Source organism: Pinus tabuliformis, chromosome J (assembly GCF_031772625.1).
Source record: "Pinus tabuliformis cultivar Carrire ecotype Pingquan chromosome J, CPIR1, whole genome shotgun sequence".
NCBI classification, from domain to species: domain Eukaryota; kingdom Viridiplantae; phylum Streptophyta; class Pinopsida; order Pinales; family Pinaceae; genus Pinus; species Pinus tabuliformis.
The window spans coordinates 547,376,219-547,394,203 of NC_142295.1; positions in this window are offsets into that span (position 1 = coordinate 547,376,219).

Sequence of the window (17,985 nt, forward strand, 5' to 3'; positions counted from 1 at the left end):
TAACTTTGCTTAAGAGCATCTTCATGGCATCCACCATCTCTGAAAATTATGAAATATTAGTAGTATCTTGCACCAAATAGACAATGTTGGCATATAATCTTTTAATGTTTTTTACTCCGTGTCACAAATTTATTGATATTTTATGATTCTTGGTTTCGATTTCCATGCTAAGACTGGATTCATCATGCCTGCTAGGATTTTTAGTTGTGCACACATCATATTTCTCACTTCTAATTGTAAAAAAAATGGAAAGTATGCACAATGACATGTAGTGACATGTTGATGTCTATTTTACTCAATGATATGCTTGATTTTTTAACCCATTCCAATCCCACCACAATGAAATTAAGAGAGACAAGGACACAAGAAGGACTACCAATAAATGAAATTAGAGACTTTAGAATGCAACTCAAATTGTACCTAAATGTAACAATAAGTATTTACAACTGCCTGGTCACCGATGAGCATCGAATCACACTATGAAAAATTCCTTGTAGTATGAGAATTTGGTTGCACCTGCATTAATCCTCTGGAGTAGCTCCTTGACTTGCCTATATATATAATTTTAGAAACAATCCTACTCCTGCAATTCTTCCCTATATGGATCACATTTGCCCCCCCCTATTGATAGTTATTTTTCAAGAACTCTCCAATTGCATCATTTCCTTTCAAAAAATGCTTAAGTATTTCCAGGTGATTTTCGAACCAATCTCTACTCAGGTCCACAAAATCCTTGATTTGTCTCCATTGCACAACCTCTTTTTGTAATAAAATTATAAATCCCATGTCTACATTCCTCGTCCCCAACATACCAATTCTTTACAGTGGAATACTTTATTGTTGCTCCCTCAGTGCAATAGAGATCCAATGTTGTGGCATGGAGATGATTGGTGTCATAAAATGGTGCAATTCATTCTTAAATATATGTCACGAAACTCCTCTCACCTCACAAAGCTCCTCTCATCTACAAAAATAAGAGTCCTCTCAAACCGCCTGGTATCCATCTCATTAATCCTGAAATAAGTGGATATTTCCATGGGTGAAAAAGTGTGCTTGGGGATTTAATAAAAGGATCTATCACTAAAAAAAAATACAATGCATCATAATAGTTATCACCAAGAGGAACAACCTTACCAAGCTACTTCCTAACTAGATCAAGATACTCCTAAATTACCTCTTATAATGAACAAAATATAGCCTTAACTGCCTATAGAGTCTACCTATGCATGGTAGCAATGAAAACAATGTAAAAAACAACATCTACAACAACGTTGGTCAATCTCTTCTTCTAGTCAAGGGCATGCCCAACTTTTAAAAAGTATCAAGTAGGGCAGGATCAACCTCATCCAGGATCTTCTTCTTCTTCTACCCTCTCTGTTTAGGTTCAGAATAATAGCAAGGGTCTTGGAAATTGATGGGTAGGTAAAAGTTATTAGACCATTGGGTCCTTCCATTTTTAATCATTGTTTGTAAGCAAAAGTCATTTAGGTTCCTTCTTTTTAGCTGAAATTAATCTAAGCTTTGGAGAGTTGTAAGTTTTAATGGATCTAAATATATTCTACTTAAAATATAGTAACATGGTTTAAAATTGTAGGCATTGAGATCATAATCTAAGGATGAAACATAAAATATTTTATGTTCATGATTACAAGAACTTTTAATTTCATGTAACAAAGTTTAAGGAAGGTCTAGTATTTGCATCCTACCAGAAAATTTTCTTGCATCACTCAAGCCCTTTGAATTTGGGCATGGTAGATTCCATTACACAAACAATCAACCCCTAAAAAAAAAGGTGAAAAGAAAAAAAAAATCATGCACCCTAGAAAAGTTAGGGAGGAGCAAGGACATGCCAAATTCATACCCATGTACAAATGGCCAAAATCTCCACGCACAGTGACTTTGCCCTTCCTCCATCTAATCATTGATGCTCTCCTAAGGTGTTTCCCATGCAAACTTCATCCGGGGTTCGAATCCCATGAAACCCATAGATCACGTTGATGGTCTTCCTTCTTTCGGAATTTCCACGTGGATATCAACAAGGCAGAGCAAAATGTAGTGCTACAATGTGATGTTGTAATCTGTGAATATTTTATTTGAACACAGCGCTAAACTGGAAATGAAAAAGAAAAGAAATATTTATAATGGAAAATATAAAGAAATGTCTATAATATAAAATAAAATATATAAATTGCAATTGGGTTAAATGATTTATTTTTAATAAAAAATTGTTATTTTTGCATAAGATGCTAAATTAAAAAGAAGAAAAATAAGTTAAAAATGATATTGGGATGAGTCTAAACATTTAAATATGGCCTCAATTAATAATAAAAAGTTAAATTAATAAAAATAATAAAACTCAATTTTTTATATTTTGATTTTGTTATTAACTTGCGAATAGGATTTGTTACAATACCATGGGCCAATACCATGGCTTATCAATATTACAAGTCCAAAAACCATAACTTATTTCACAACAAAACTATTTTATAACAATATGACAAGATTCTTAACCATAGATATTCACCCCCACATTACAGTAGATATTATTAACTTGTAGCCTATGTTACAATATCATGGGTCAATACCATGGATTATGAATACCACATGCCTAAAAAACATAAATTATTTCACAATCAAAACATTTTATAACAATATGACAAGATTGTTAACCATGGATATTCACCCTGATCTGGATCTTTGGGGGAGGCCCCCAAGATCTAAAAGATTGGAATGGATCTTGGGGGGGAGGCCCCCAAGATCTGAAAATTTGAATTTCTAGAAGAAAAAGAGGAGAGCCCCCAATAAACAAAACCACAAATAATTTTTTAATTAAAAAGTAGAATAACTGTAAAAGCTACATTGTGGCAAAAAAATGTCCTTTTACAAAATGCAATTTGTTACTTATAGTATTTTTCAGTTATAATACCATGGTTCAGTTCCATGGGTGAATGAATACCATGGGTGGATGTCACAATACCACGGGTCAATTCCATGGGTAAATTAATACCTTGGGTGGATGTCACAATACCATGGGCAAATACCATGGGTGAATGAATACCATGGGTGGATGTCACAATACCATGGGAAAATACCATGGGTGAATGAATACCATGGGTGGATGCCACTTACAATACCATGGGTGTATTCCATGGGTGGATGAATAACATGGGCGGATGAATACCAGGGTTGATGCCATTTTCCATTCGGATCATTCCTCCCTCCTTAAGAAGAAATGGTCCCCATTGCATGAAGTTCCCTCCTATGAAGCCTTTTTTGAATATGAAGAGCCACTGAAGAGAATGGTTTTATGTGGTTAACCCATAACCATGATGAACGAAGATCAGAGGACAAAGATAGCCTGTAATGCTTGTGACCAACTGTGATACTAACAGTGTACGACCTAGAAAATGGACTTCGAGGAAGTGTGAGTTTGTGGATGACCTGTAACCATGATGAACGAAGATCCGAGGGTAGAGATACCATGTAATGCCTGTGAATAATTGTGACACTAACAATGTGCGACCTAGCAAATGGACTTCGATGGCAGGGATTTTGTGTGGTTGACCCATAATTGTGATGTTGGTTGTTGATAAAGTAGAAGGTGCCTACATAGCCTGCGGTGAGAGGGCATGTCTCCGAATAACCCAAGCCGAATGTTGCTATGTTGAAACTAATGAATGTGAAGCAGGCACCTACTAAAGCGGGGTGGGAGGGCACGTATCCAAAGGGAACCTGCTCCGAATGTTGCTATAGAATTAAAATGGACATAACTTAGTCAATATAACTCAGAATATTTATTATAACCTTTTTTTGGAAACAGAAGGACCATTTTTCATCTTCCCATGTGTTGGAAATCCTTATCTGGACACTCAAGAATCTCAGATTCGCACTGCAACTTTTCCACCATCATAAAAGTTCTGAAAAAATAGTTGATTTTAAATCAACGATATCTCCCACATCCGAACTCTGATTCGACCTATTGTTTTCTTGAAATTGGGTGATTTTTTAAGAGGAGCTCAGATCTATAATCCTTTTTCTTAAATTCTTCACAAAAACTTCAAAAAATGATAGGAGAGTCTTCGTCCACCAATTGTCATCAAAAACAAATTCTACAACATAGCTAATTTTAAATCAACGATATCTCTCTCATCCAAACTTTGATTCAACTGATTTTTTTTTTTTAATTTTGGTATTTTTTTCATAAGGAATCCAGATATGTTATTTTTTTTTTTGTAAATATTGCACCAAATGTTTCAGATCTAATATGAAAACTCGCTGCCCAAAAAACAAATCCTGCAAAAAAAATGAAAAATTCTTCTTGCTTGGCCCAAGAAGTTGCTCTATGGAGGTCGCAGTGCGTGCCTTGTTGAATATTGCTGCAAAAATTAAAAATTGAAATATGCATGAAACCATCATTCCCATGGAATCATAACCTACTCTAATACCATTGATCCAAATCTTGTTGGGAGGCCCTCAAGATCTAACAGATTGAAATGGATCTTGGGGGAGAGGCCCTTAAGATCTGAAAACTTGAAATTTCTAGAAGAAAAAGAGGAGAATCCCCAATAAAAAACCACAAAGGAATTTTTTATTAAAATGAAGAATAATTGCAAAAGCTATGTTGTGGCGGACAAACTGTCCTTTTACAAAATGCAACTTCTTACTTATAATATTTTCAGTTACAATACCATGGGTAAATTCCATGGGTGAATGAATACCATTGGTGGATGTCACAATACCACATGTCAATTCCATAGGTGAATGAATACCATGGGTGGATGTCACAATACCATGGGTGAATTCCATGGGTGGATGAATATAATGGGTTAATGCCATTTTCCATTTGGATCACACCCTCACTTTACCATGGATATTAACTTGTAAACCAGCTTTGTTACAATACCATGGGCCAATACCAAGGCTTATCAATACCACATGCCAAAAAACCATAACTTATTTCATAGTAAAAATATTTTATTTTAATTTAATTTTACAACATTCTTTTAATTGAATCTAAAAGGGAAAATGTTATAATTTGAGATATATCTAAATCCTCTATCCTCACTACTATTAAAAATATTCCCATAGAGATTAAATTAAGGTTTTAATAAAATTAAGATAAGATGGATCTATGCCAGTTGTATATATATATATATATATATATATATATATATATATATATATATATATATATATATATATAGAAAGAAAGAACTGGCATAGATCCATCTTAGCTAAGGATAAGGGATGAGAGCAAGAAAATTGACTAATTATAATAGATTAAATATAGTGCATGATTTTTTAAAGGTTTTCATTATTTTATTTTCTGTGACATGATTGATCCAAAAAATAGGTTTAATATTTTACAACCAATTAAACCTTTTTAATTTAGATAATTTCTTAAACACAATACAATGTGACCAAATTTAAGAGAGAGTTAGGGAGGGGAGGTAGAGAGGGAGGGAGATAGTGAAAAAGTTGGAGGGAAGAGAGAGAATGAAAGAGAGAGTGGTTGGGGGCAAAAGGAGTGAGGTGGAAGAGAGGGAGCGAGAGAGAGATGGAGTTGCAGTGGGAGAGAGAGGGAGGAAATAACAAAGAAATAGAGAGCTAGAGGTGGAGAGAGAGTGCAGTGAGAAGGGAGAGATGGAGAGAGAGTGAGGGAGAGAGGAGAGGAGGGAAGAGAAAGAAGAGGAGAGGATAGATATAGGGAGAGAGATGTAGACATAAAGATTGATAAGGATAGGGAGGGGTGGAGATAGTGACAGATTTGGACAAAAGACAGAGAGAGAGAGAGAAGGTGATTTGGGGGGGAGAGGTAGAGGACTGTGGGAAATAAGGGATAGAGAGGAAGGAAGATAGATATGAGGAGAGAGAGATGGAATTGGAGGGGGCTGGAGAGGGAGGGAACAAGAAAAACATAGAGGGAGAAAGGTGGAGAGAGAGAGAGGGGGTGAAAAGGGAGTCATGGAAAGAGAGTGAGGGAGAGAGGATAGCAGGAGGGAATAGAGAGAAGGATATAGATAGAGAGGGAGAGAAGGGGAAGAGAGAGATGGACAGAGAAGGGGAAGAGAGGGAGCGAGAGTGTGTGTATGTTTGGGGGGTGATATGGAGAGAGGGAATCACAAAGAGACACAAATAAAAATGTAGATATTATATAGTATTATATAACCAACCTAGATCCATATTAACCCTCTAACTATCAAGTGCCAAGAGGGATCCAATATCTTGAGGTGCAAACATTTCCTCAAGTTTTGCACTAGAAAAAAAAGTTTGCACCTTGAGAGATTGGATCCCTCTCAACGCTTGATAGATTCGGGGTTAAGATGGATCTAGGTCGGTTAATATGAAATTAAAGTAGTTTTTATTTGATAATATAGTCTTAAAATTAAAATTTCTCTTCAAATTAAGTTCAAATTGGAACTATATCCAATTAGATTCAATGAATAGATGTTTTAAAAATACATAAAATAATTTGTTTTATAAAAAAATAATTTTAAAATTACAAATTATTAGAGATAAATAATGAAAAGGTGGCTCACCTATACACCATGTGAGGATGAAGAATTGTTTAAGGAAGGATAAAATTTCAACCAATCTTTAACAACCTTTCAATCCCCTATCACTTGTAAGTTTAGATTGCATGACACAATTAAGATGCTATCATAAAAAACTGATTCATATTATTGTAGTACTTGTTAGGTAGTTGTATTTTTGTTCTTAGACTAAATTAGTCATTCATGTTAGTGATTTTTAGTTGTATTACTTATTAGCTATTCACATATTTTAACCCGCGACTAAATTAGTGATTTATGTTAGTCGTTTTTAGTTGGGTCACTTAAGATTGCTCATTTTTGCTAGTATTTCGCTTGGAAAAGTTGTGGTGACTAATGTTTTTAGTCACCTAGTCACTAATTTCTCATTTTCTACTAGTGAACAGATCAATGTCCATTTTTTCTTCATCAATAATATTTTTATTATGAACTTTTACCTTTTCAATTCTCAAATTTTTGGTGCCCTTGTCATATTTTTCATTTTTCAATGTGACACGACGTTCATAGAAAATGATGACCTCTTCTGCAATTCGTTCCATTATCTTATAATTATCTACTAAACAAGAAGTAACCTAGTTAAGTTGTGCACTACGGTCATTTTCCACATCTATAGCTTCTTGAATGCATTCTCTATTTACATAACTTTTGGATTTGGATGTTTGAATTGTATGTGCTTTGTCTAGAAATAATTTATGAAGAGACTCTTTGTCATATCGACAACCTGATAGCGCACTATGAACCAATTTTCCAATACCAGGGGTTTTTCTCTTTCCTAGACTATAGGATGAGGTTGCACCAATACCAAGCTTGGAAGCTAGACATTGTTGTGTAGAATTTAGACCTCTTTTCTTTTGTTTTCTTCTCTATTTTTTTCTGAATATGACTAAATCTATTATTATACAAAACAGAGATACATAAAGATTACAATGGGCAAGGCTTTGAAGTTTTGACTATCAGCCCTTTCCTTGCCCTGCTTTCATTTCCAAAATTGAGCAGATTCAAAATTGGAATTTGTTGCTTGACCACTGAAGACATATTGACAGAACACATAGTAACAGAACAAACACCAGGGCCATGGACTGACCCATACAAAGACCGACAGACACCTGGACTATTACAGCCGACACTTGAACAATTACATTCGACACTTGAACAATTAAAGCCGACACATTGACAGAGATGTGGATAACGCTTGGCAGAGTCATACATTGAGAACCCAAGAAAAATAGCAGAGGTTACCGGGGCGAGTTTATTCGTCATCGGTAGTTTTGGGCGCTTCTTCAATCCGGCAGCCGAAACGGAGCATATCTTCAGAGTCGGAGAGCTGGATGACCGCGTCCGGGCTCCCTTCTGGTGCTGGCTTGCTTGGACCAGCCAGCGTTGAAGGGCCGGCATCATGTTCACAATTAGAGGCTGGGCGCACAAGTTCAGGACCGAGCACACGTCCCGGGGCCAACCCACGGGTGCCTACCCCAACCGGAAGGCAAGCGACCGGAGATTCCTCTCTGCTGGAGCGAGGCCATTCTGGGAGAGGCTCTGCCTCTATGTTCTGAGAGATGCCCGGCTCAACCGAAATAGACACTATCAGAGTGGAATTAGCTTGAGGGCAAGGGAGTCGATACCTGAGCATAGGGAGCTCCTGCTGACCCTCCTCTGAACTTGGATTTCTGCCATCAAAACCACTGTCCTCCTCATTGCTGCCTTGGTACCTCCGCGGCATTGATGTTACTTCGATGGAGGAGGAGGGCGAATTGAAATTTTGCTGCTGCGAGAGGGCCCTGCCTCTGGTTCCCCCTCTTCGGCTGCCCATCCGCGGCCTCTCCCTCGGCATTGCTGAATGCGGCCTTACCCAAGCACCCCGAGCTCCTCCCACAATGAAAACCAACACAGTCTCAGCACCGTTGCAGGGTGCGTTTTCTCCTGGCTTAAAAACCAGCGTGACGCCTCTCAAATTCTTATGCTCATTTCCTTCTGAGCGAAGCAAGGCACCTGTGCATTGCTTACCCATATTCCCCTGTACACTGCACATTCCTTCCTTAAAACATTCCATTGCATCGATCTCCATTCCCCTCCCTCGAGCCGAGATGACCGGCATTAATGCCTTCCTCTATCCTAGCTTATGCATATTAATAAACTGCTTAACGTGGTACCCTTGGACACCGCGGGCCTGCCACTTGCCCACGTGATGGCACATGCCATTACCACGTTGCAATTGCACCCGCATCCGGGATTTGTTTTCTTCTCTATTAATGTCGGTTTCATGAGCAATTTTTCTAGCATCCATTATCAATATTTGATATTTGATTCTCTGTAAGTCTTACAAATTATATACTATGTACAAATATTTTGAATTAGATAAAGATTTAAAAAAAACTATTTGCTTCCACATTATGAGATGTGAAAATTGCATTGGTTCTTTGTTCCAATGCAATTTAGGTTATTAGGGTAAGTTGTCAAATACAATGTGTATTGTATCACTGTAATGAAAAAAGTTCATATACACAGTAATAATCTTCATAATACTTCAAATACAAGAACATCCATTGTAATAAAAGTAATTGTATATTCAATATTATATAAGAATTGAGGAGATGATTACAAATGAGGGTGAGGGCTTGCTTATATACCCTTGGCAGTTGCCCCTTCAAAAATAGACACGTCCTTAGAACATGTCTCTTCAATACTAACTATTAGGTAGTTAATTAATTAATTATGATTATTATTGTTTACATTATTTTCTATAAATTATATTCATAACATTGTCTTCCTCTTCAAAAATATTTATCCTCAAGGCTTATTTATGAAATGGCTTGATCTCTTTCCATGTTTCAAATATCTTCTCATCTCAGAAATTTCATCTTCGTTGTTACAAGACAATATGACCCTCTGAGTGATAAACAAAAATGTCATACTTAGAACGTATCTGACCATCCTAGATTAATCTTTTGTGGAATCTTCTAATCACTGGAAATTTGTAATGCATTGTTATCATAGGACTAGATTCTACAAACTTCAATATTCCTTGGAACATAATTCTATTTTTTCCATTCTTAATGGTTCAAACATGTAGATTGAATTAGTTTTCTGCTCTTGTGATTTAGATGTTGATAAAGAGTTCTTGTGGTTTGATCTCACCCTAATCCGTTTGTGGTGATTTCTCGGTTTATTGGAGGAATCTGATTTATTTTAGGTACAAAAATTGCATGAATAATTGCGAGACCTTCACTTGAAATTTTTGTTGTTTGGACTGCAACTTCTGAGTACATCCTCACATCCTCACTTCAATTGGTTTATCCTCTTCTTGAATTGTGATATTGATTGGATCGATATTGGTTCCTTTATCTTGAACTTGTATTGTTACAACTAGAGATTTCACTACTTCTTCTTGAGTAAGTTGTTCTAACTTATCATTTAGTGACTTTTTATCACTTTTGAGCTTCTTTATTTACGCAAGAAGGTTTTGGTTATGATTCCTTAGACGTAAAAGCTCTTCATTTTTGGATTGTTGACTTTATTCTTAGTATCCTCATTATCTTTTAAACTTTTGATCTGTTCCAATAACATTTCATTAAGGTCTTTTAAGCGCAAAATTTCTTCTACTTTCTCTGATACACTTTCGTTGAGTTTCTTCTTGGAACCTTCCTTTTCTTGTTCTAATTAGTGCTTCTTAGTTTTGCACTTTTTTACTTGCACAAGTTGTTTCTTATTATGATCCTTCAAGCGTGAATTTTCTTCATTTTTGTTAGATATGACTTCTTCAAGCTCCTTTTGTTTTCTTAACATTGTTTTTTTATTCTCTTGTAGCATCAATTTTGAAATATCTTTAAATTCTTCTGATGAAAGCATTATCAGTTCTAACTTCATTGTCATTTCTTGGAAGGTGATCATCTTCTTCTTATAAGGAAACATCAAAATATTTTTTCTATGTTTAACATGAATGTACCCAATTCTTTTAACCAAGGTTGACAAAAAATATGTCAATCTCTGGGTTAAACATAGTTACAACACGAAATTGAGAGATGCATTCGTAATGGTCAATTACTACATATAAATCATTAATTTCATACTCTTTTTCGCCAAAATATTTGTTCTTTCTCCTATGTTTGGCTCTAGAATTAATAGTTGATTCACCAAATTAACATTGATGTAATTTTTCTCATCGTTTGTGATGATAACAATATTAATTTCCTTCCCTTGAGTATTCCCTTTCTAATATAATTAATCTACAATCTGTAACTGAAATACCTTTATAGGAAAATTGTCCTTCGTTCGGAATTAAACTCCATTTGTTCATCGAATATTAAATACTTTTTATTTTTTTTTAAATTTATTATTTTTATTATTTTATTTTTTTCGAGGTGAGCTTAGGTTTTTTTTAAAGTCTCGCTTTTTTTTGTAATGCTACTTTTGATGTGTTGGCCCTTTTATATTATTGATGAGTCTTAACCTTATAATAATATTTTATGAAATTCCTTCACCCTTTTTTCTCCAATAAATATATATACAGATTAAATTTATAATATTAAATCTTTTTAAGATTATATATCTTTTTCTTTTACTCTTAATTCACATGAACAATTAATATGACTTGGGAATATAGGTTGCGTTTGTACTAACATAAAATGAAGGGGTGTAATGACACAATGCTTATGGCGTTGTAGTATCGAGTGTGGTAGTTGTGAATCAGTTACGATGGAAAATCAGTTGGGCGACAACAACTATAGGTAGAACATGGCAAACTATGTAACGAGTTTGGTTATTACATATAGTGAACTGGTCGTGATGGTTGGGCAACTTACTATTGGGCAGAACATTTGATGGCCTCTAAACTCATATGACTATATTATACATAGCCATCGAAAATTTTAGAGGCTAATATTCGCAGGTGGGCCAATTTTCCATGATTTTTTCCAAAAAAAAGATTCGCCAATTTACATTTTTATAAAAATGATTCAACCAAATTTTATAATATAAAATTATTTTACCTTAAAAATCACCAACATTATATAGATAGTATATATTAAATCATGATAAATTCGAATAATTTTACAAATACATCTATAAACATTTTATAGTTTTCATATTACGGACTAGTGAGACTGGCCAATGTTTTTAAACTTCAAGATAATTTTCCATATTTAAAACTTTCCCTCAGTCATAGAGCAGGAAGTTGTGGTGGATATATGGTGCAACTAAGGGTCAACAGTGGTAGCGATAGCAACAAGGCATTGGAGCGCTATAGGCGACCTCAGTCAGGTGGCTGGTTGGCAATTGAATGATGATAAGCACAATGGTGGTGGAGTGTTATCATGGGAGAAGGAAAAAGTGACATAATTTGGGAAGAAGTGTCATGTGGGTTAGACTATGCAAAGGCCAGAAATGGTGGCTGACAGGTGAACGATGATGGTGGATGACCGTGGTGGACGATTAGTGATGGATAGTTAGTTTGTCAGCGACATAGTGTGCATTGTGTTATGTTGATTTGTTAGCGGTAAAGCGAGGGCTGACGGGCCTTGTCAATTAGGTGAGTGGTTTTGTTATTTTGTTTTTTTTTTATAATTATTGTTTCATTTATATTTTTTTTGTTTTATTTTTATTTTATTTTTTAATAATTTTTATTTTATTTTTATTTTTTATTTTGTGTAAAATAATTTTTTTCTCCCTTTTTATTTTGATTTTTTTCCTTTTTATTTTCTCTATTATAACCTTTAGTTTTATTATTATTATTATTTTTAATTTCTTTTTCTTGTTTTTTTTTTAATAATTTATTTTATTTATTTTATTTCAATGACCAAAGATCTGGTGATGAAACCTGCAAAATGGAGACGCTCCAAACTGTGTAGCAAAATGCTTTAATGTGACAACAACAAATTTGATGTAGACTTGCTAGCCAAAGGCTGGATCAGACTAGCTCTGTGTAGCGGTTGAGCGGCCAGAGGATCGAACAACTCTAATACCAATGTAACGAACAAAGTTCCTATACATAGTAATAATCTTTAGAATACTTTGAATACAAGAACATCCATTGTAGGACAAGTAATTGTATATTGAATAGAATTGATGAGATGATTACAAATGAGGGTGGGGGCTTTCTTATATACCCTAGGAAGTTGCCCCTTCTCAAACAGACATGTCCTTAGAACATGTCTCTTCAATACTAAGTATTATTTAGTTACTTATTAATTATGATTATTATTGTTTACATTATTTTCTATAAATTATATTCATAATAATCACTAAGAAAGAAAATGCAAATACAATGGAGAAAAAAGAAAGAAATCAGATAAGTTGATAAGATGGAGTGAGCATTGCATGTGATAAATTTAATAAGATAGAATGAGTATTGCATGTGCTGGAACATTTGCTAGAGTTCCTGTGTTCATAAGGTGTTAAAAGAGAAAATAGAAAGCCCTAGACGATTGTGTAAAGAAATAAATACCTTGGAGAGAAAACTATGAAAGAACCTAAAAAGTTGAGAAAATGAATTGTTGAATAACATTGACTCCGTTGAGTTGTGAGCCAAGGAAAGTATTTGGTTCACAAAATTTCAAGCACTTTTTCGCTACAAAATTCATCAATTTGCTGCTGCAAAGTTCACTGTTTATTTTCTTTTTCGTTGGTAGATTCAAATACCACTTAGTTGATTGTATACGTGAAAATAGTTTGTTTCATTTCTTTGCTACTTAGTTTCGATCTCAATCTCGCTTAACTTTGCAATTTTCTGCTCTAGTCCCAATTACCAACTATTGCTATTTCTCATCTGGAAACTGCTACACATGACACTCTCAATAAATAGTAATTGAAAATATCAAAGCCAACATTTTCAGGAAGTTATGGAAATAAATCTCGATATTCCAAAGCCATCTTGTCCACTTACTCTGTGTTTTTCTCTTGTTTTAATATCATGGAAATATGCGTCATTAGAAACAGTAATTTGTGATACAAAATAATAGAGTAGTCTAATGAGACCACAATTTTGCCCAGAAAATAGTGGAAATTCCAACATGACTTTGGCAAAAATCTGGCAGAAATGTTGGGAAATATGAGTTACAGTTGTCAAGCTTCAAACTTTTGGGTGCCTCAGGGGTTTTTGATGGCATTGAATCCATTTCCACCATCAAAAAATAAATTCAAACACTCCTATGGTCTGATTTTTTGAAAAAAAGGGCCAAATTCCAACGAAAAATGACTTTCCTAGTGAAATTATGGCCTCGGTAGACAACACTCAAAATAAGTATGAATGATTTGTGATTATCAAAATTAGCTTAGAAACTGTCAACAATAACTACAAATAATCACAAATAAATATTTTGCACAAACATGCTCAACTACCTCTACAACGGATTGATTTGGTGGCTAAGTTGGACCCCATCACTAAATCGATGTCGATTCATTTTATTTTGATACCGGAGTACGAAATACACTAAAAAAAATTAGATTTATGAATAATATGACACACGATTTTCAAGATCATGGTACAAAGCTAATTGTTATAATGAATTCCAACTAGTCGCATACACATTTTCCCATGACTTTTAGCAAAAGATTTTTCCAAATAATGCTTCCAATCATGAATTAATAGTTTATTCCAATATTTTTATGTTCAATGTGTTCATCTATTTGTCTGAAATCAAGTGATTTTGGAAGGCAATTGACATTTGTTTCTTTGTTTCTTCAAATCTTAACATTATTTTACTTATCCATTACTAGGTTCAGATCCTATCTATAGATTTCTTGATACACTTAACAATTTCAATAAATAACAATTGAAAATACTAAAGTGAAGGTTAATGGGAAGTTAATTGAAAATAACTGTTATTACTTTAATATTGTTGATATATGTTAAGATATGGTATGTTCTATGCTTATAACAATTTACTTCTTTTTCTAATTATTTTCCACAGATTATCAATCACATGTTCATAAAATAAAGTGTAGATAGAACATTAAACGATCGACAGAAAACAAGCGAAGACAAGAGACACAAGATGTGGCGGCTAGCCAGAGACAAACCCCACAATGTGTGGGGAAACCCTTTGATAAAATCTTCTTTTATCTTCAATAATTTAGCAGAAAGAAATAGTACAATAAATCTAATTCATATCAGCAGTAGCAAACCCTAGATCAGCAACATTGGCATTAGCGGCTTCATCATCAAACTAGGGCAGATGATATCTCACAAACCGACCGTCGGATCGGCTTGATTCCACCACCAAAAGTTGCAGCTTCCAGAGGAGGTTCAGATGAACCTATAGTGCAATTCAGATGAGGAGATCTTCTAGTCCACGCAAGTCAAACTTTACTTTTGCAGTTGCAGCTTCAATTTCGACAGCTTCTGGCTTCAAACTAGGGCAGTCGATATCTTGCAAACCGTCTGTTGGATTGACTTGATTCCCCCACCAAAAGTTGTGGCTTTCAGAGGAGTTTCAGATGAACCTACAGTACAGTTCATATGAGGAGATCTTCTAGTCCACATAGGTCAATCTTTACTTCTGCAGTTGCAGCTTCAGTTTGAGCAGCTTCCGGCTTCACATGTGTGAGGGAGAGACCCTTTTCTACACAGTAGAGAAGAGACTCTTTTCTGCATAGTAGAGAGAGAGAGATGCGATGAGTTGAGTGAGTGCAAATGAGGAAATGTCCTCTTGTATTTATACACAACTAATGATTTTTGAATAGATGCAACTGTTGGGCTTCTGAGCCTACATGAGTTGTAGGTCGGCTTGATAATAATTCCATAATCAAAATAAATTCATAACTCCATAAATACTTATCGAAGTCGGATGATCTTTATATCAATCCTACACCTCTTGACGAGAGGAATCTAATAAAAATATTATTAGCCATGAATAAGATGACCCACATGAAGTTTTTCCCTAGTTTCCAATTTTAACACTCCCTCTCAACTAGGGAGAACTTCATTTACAATCTATCTATCGGTCGTTACTATTCATCCATCAAGTGCACTGCCATGTACAGCCTAACCCTTGCCCTGCTCTACTCTATTCTGCCTGTTCTGCTCTTCTTTTGTCTAAATTATGAAGAAGAAGAAATGATCGAGAATGTATCATAATGACTCAAAGTTAGTCTCAGAGTATGTACCACTGGTCACAGACCAGTCTTAACCAACCCAAAGTCAGCGTCATAGTGAGTACAACTCCACTGGTCCCAGACTAGTATCATCCTCCACTGACTCAAAGTCAGTCTCAGAGTGCATACCACTGGTCCCAGACCAGTCTCAACCGACCCGAAGTCAGTATCATAGTATGTACCACTCTCACTGGTCCCAGACCAATACTGCACTGACACGAAGTCAGTCTCAGAGGATGTACCACTGGTCCCAGACCAGTCTCAACTGACCCGAAGTCAGTGTCATAGTGTGGTACAACTCCTACCACTGGTCCCAAACCAGTATCATTGATCCCAGATCAATGGTGGTCATCCTAGTGTAGGGAGTACATTAGATACAATGATGCATCCATCGGTACTACTATGGTCCCTAACTTCATTTCCTTGCTCATTGATCTGATGAGAGGTACTTCCCATGAGTCCCAAACTGCATGGGTAGGATGCCTCGACAAGAGAACTAATCAATCTTGTCCTCATAGGAGAACACATCAATCTTGCTACAATCGCCATGGAGAACACAACAATCTAGGCCTCACAAGAGAACACATCAATCCTGCTACAAACGCAATGGAGAACACATCAATCCAAGCCTCACAGGAGAACACATCAATCCTGCTACAATCGCCATGGAGAAAACATCAATCCAGGCCTCACGGGAGAACACATCAATCCTGCTATAATCACCATGGAGAACACATCAATCCAAGCCTCACAGAAGAACACATCAATCCTGCTACACAGGAGAGAAAATCATCCTATTCCACAAGAGAGCAAATCATCTTGTCCCACAAGAGAGTGAATGATCTTGTTCCAGTGCGCACCACCAGGGGAGGGTGAGTAACCCTATGGTTGTATGTTGCTCCAATAAGAACCACAAGCCCTCAGAGCTCCCAAGGTTCAATGTATGCAACATGCAGGACCCTTGTACAAGGGTTCCTTGATGACTCCAAGTCATTTGGGAAAATCACAGATTAGATCTTTCCTCAGGGCTTTGACAAGGTGTATCAACCTGTACATCATCTTAATGTGATGGAGCCTCCTCACTCATCGACTTACCATATCCCAGATGATGTCTATATGCTGAAGCAATCGACGAATATGGGATTCCTCAATAATCGAATCCCACCTCTAGTTGTTACAGAGAATCATAGTGGTATGTGTTCAAACAACTCACTAAAGAGCTTCCCCAACCAGGCAACTTCATACGAGATCATACTTGTAGATATGTATCTGGTCTCAGTGGTGCTTATGGCAACTGACTTCTACTTCCTGCTCATCCATTATATTGAAGCATAATCGAAAGAGAAACAACACTAAAAAGTGCCCTAGTGATCCTCCACACTACCTGCCTAATCAGCAATTGAATAATCATGCAGTTTCATATTTCCAGCAATGTATCTCAATCCATGAGAGATTGTGTCCTGAAGACATCTCAGAAGATTCTTGGCACCAATCTAGTGAGGCTCGACCAAATATGAGCTCACAATGCTAACTGCAAAACATATGTTCGGATGGAAGTTCACCAAGAACATCAACGCGAATGAGTTTTTGAAACTCATAAGCATTTCCCAAATCTGGTCCGACATCACTACCATATAACTTCTAAAAGTTAAGATCCTTAAGGTAGTCACAGGCTTGCAGTCCATCATACCAAATATTTTCAGAATATTCACCACATATATTCCTTGAGATAGGAAAATTTCCCTTGGCTTCTGCCACACTTCAAGTCCTAGGAAATAGTGCATCAGTCCTAGGTCCTTCATTTCAAATTCAGAAGCCAACTCCCTCTTACATTTTTGAATGGGAGGGTGTGCACCTATTAGAAAGAGGCCATCCACATACAACACCAGTATGAGAGGCTTGTCATCTTCAACCTTAAGGTAAAGGTTAGGATCGGCTTCACTCCTAGTGAATCCCAGCTTCATCAAGTAGCTATCAGTGCTTGCTTCGGCCCATAGAGAGCCTTCTTCAACCTACATACATGAGATTTTCAATCCTAAATCACAAATCCTTCGGGTTGCTCCACATAGACCTCTTATTTGATCGAACCGTACAAGAACACAGTCTTGACATCCATCTGATGTAGGTTGCATCCTTGTGAAGCCACAAGGGCTATGATCAAGCGAATGGTCGTATATCTGACAACAGGTGAAAATATCACATCATAGTCTATACCTTCTTTCTGGGAGAAACCACGAGCAACAAAACGAACCTTATGCTATTTCGTACTTCCATATACTGCAGCTTTATCTTGTAAAGCCATTTTGACGTGACAAATATCTTGTCTTGAGGTCTAGGAACTACTTCC